Source organism: Echinops telfairi, unplaced genomic scaffold (genome assembly GCF_000313985.2).
Source record: "Echinops telfairi isolate 266 unplaced genomic scaffold, ASM31398v2 ScPeMD7_18;HRSCAF=68, whole genome shotgun sequence".
Classification (NCBI taxonomy): Eukaryota; Metazoa; Chordata; class Mammalia; order Afrosoricida; family Tenrecidae; genus Echinops; species Echinops telfairi.
In genome coordinates, this window is record NW_022103915.1 from 35021090 (window position 1) to 35023873 (window position 2784).

Sequence of the window (2784 nt, forward strand, 5' to 3'; positions counted from 1 at the left end):
AGGGGAGATAACATAATCACAAAACTATGTCACGTAGGCCGGAATGGAAAAGTACTGCAAACTATGACAAAATGTAGTGAAGATTGAGCCGAATGGCCCCGGACAGATGTTCAAGGAAGCAGCAGTCAAGGGATCAAAAGACAAGTTGCACTGGGTAAATCCGCTGCCCAAAGTCTGCCAATGTGTGGAAAAGCAGGAATGTTATTGTGAGGACTAAGGTGCTCCTGACAGGCCATGGTCTTTTCAATTGCCGGATACGCATGTGAACGTTGGACACCGAGTTAAGAAGACTGAAGTCAAATGGATGCATTTGAACTATGATGTTGATGAAGAACACTGAAAGTACCACTGTGTTAGGAGAGTTTGTCTAGAGAAAGAAATCCAGTGAGACTCATCTATGTGTAAGAAAGAGCTTTATACAAGAAGCAATTGTAAACTCAAGAGGCAACACAGCCCAATCCAACTCAAGTCCATAAACCCAATACTAGTACATCAATTCCTCTTCAGACACATTCAGGGATGCAGAATGCAGGAAGCCCCCTGGCTGGTGGGTACAGAGTCGTGTGGATCCAAGGCCAGAGGAAACATGGCAGAGCATCGGCACCTCTCAGGGTCAGTGGCACAGTGCCAGCAAGCTGGAAGGCAAAGGGCCAAAAACAGAGAGGTTCCCACTTTCCCCTGGTTCTGAGGTGCCCACGCACTCTAGGAGGCATCATCAGGCTGTGACCTGCTTGACAGGTGGGAATCCACCCTTACACTTTCACACATCTTTAAGTTGGCCTAAAACCATCTAACGTGGACTGCCAAAAGAACAGACAGATCGGTCTTGGAAGAGGAATGGCCAGAATGCTCCTTAGAGGAATGGGTGGTAGGGACTTGATCTCATGTAATTTGGACATGCTATCAGGAGAGACCAGTGCCTAGAACAGGACGACATGTTTGGAAAGGTGGGAGAGCAGTGACAAAAAGAGGAAAGCCCTTGAGGAGCTGGATTTATAGTGTGACTGCAGCAATGGACTTAAAAATCTACACAACTGTGAGGATGGCACCAGATTGAGTGTTGTTGTGTTTTCTTTTCTCGTTCCAAAATATTGATATGAATCAGAACCAACATGATGACCCCTAACACCACCAACAATATTGACGAGCAGGCACAAGGTATTATTAATCATAGCTTTTGGTTGCTAAAATCACTCACCAATTTTTGTCAGTCTGTTGCACTGTGGTGGCTTGAATTTTGCTGTGATGCTATGTCACTGGTATTTCACATGGCACCTGTGTCTCAGAGATGATCAAGTTTCAGCAGTGCTTCCAGGTCAAGAGCAGACAACATAGAAGGAATGGTGTGCCATATTAGCTGATGAGAACATTGTCAGTAGCAACAGAACTTGTCAGCGATCATGAGGGAAGGTGAGCTTCTCAGTTTGAAAGGCACTCTAACTATGACTGAGAAAGAGATAACCTCTCAAAGGACAATTGATCATAATTATGTGGATTTAGATGAAACGGACTAGTATTTGCCATTTAGATCCAGACTATCTTATGGTCTACTCTGCCATGAATGACAATTTTAAGGAGAATGGATTCCAATTCATCATGAAAAAGGACATTCAAAGATTTATCTTGAAGTACGGTGTTGTCTCTGATCGGATACCATCTACATGCATACAGGAAAATCCAATCAAGACAAGTATTATTCTAATTGTTCCACCAAGTACTAAAGCTAGTGATGGAGAGTTAGGATTCCACCAACCTCTTCCATGTGAAATTGATCAAACCTGTCCTCAAGATGCATTGATGATTATTGATAATCAGAATGCAAAAATTGGAAACTAAGAGGAAGCGACAGTATTTTGACATCATGGACTTGGTGATAGAAATGAAGCTGGACATCGCATCATAAAATTTTGCAAGACCAATGACTTCTTCACCGTAAATACTTTTTTTCAACAATTTGAAAGGTGTGTGGCCATGTAGACTTGTCCAGATGGAATACTGATAAATCAAAGAGACTATATCTGTGGGAACAGCTGATGGACAAAGTCGGTATCAGCAGTCACAAGGATGTCAGGCGCTGATGGTGGAACCCACGATCAGTTGTTCTTATGTAACATTGCCTAAAGTTAAAGACAATTGAAACAGGTCCATGAGAGCCAGAATATAAGCTGCATATATCCCACATGAACTTCAAAAACATCTCAAGAGTAAATTTGGCTCAAGGAACACCGGTCAGAGAAGATCTGACGAGCTGTGGGGTGATGTCAAGAACATCATGCAAGAGGAAATCAAAGGGTCATTGAGAAGAGAGGAAAAAAGGAAAGCTCAAAGTGGATGTCAGAAGGCAATCTGAAACTTGCTCTGAAAGGCAACTGGAAGAAATAATGAAATGAAAGAGCTGTAAAGAAAATTTCAAAGGGCAGCCTGCAAGGGAAAATGTTATATTGAAATGTGCAAAGACCTAGGTTAGGAAATCAAAAAGGAAGAGCATGCTCACCATCTTAGTTGGAAAGAAGTGCAGAACAAATTCAAGACTTGAGCTGCAATATTGAAAAACCTCTATGGGCAAAATCTTGAGCCAAGCAGAGCAAAATCTTGAATGTTACATGAAGCATCAAAAGGCGCTCACTGAAGGAATACACAAAATCAACCTACTGAAAAGAATTAGTCAACATTCAGTGATTTCAGAAGGAGCATATGATCAAGAACCAAGGTTTCATCCCTGGCTGCTTGGGTGTCTGACGAATGACGAATCACGAATGAAGAATGACACAGTAACTATCCAGA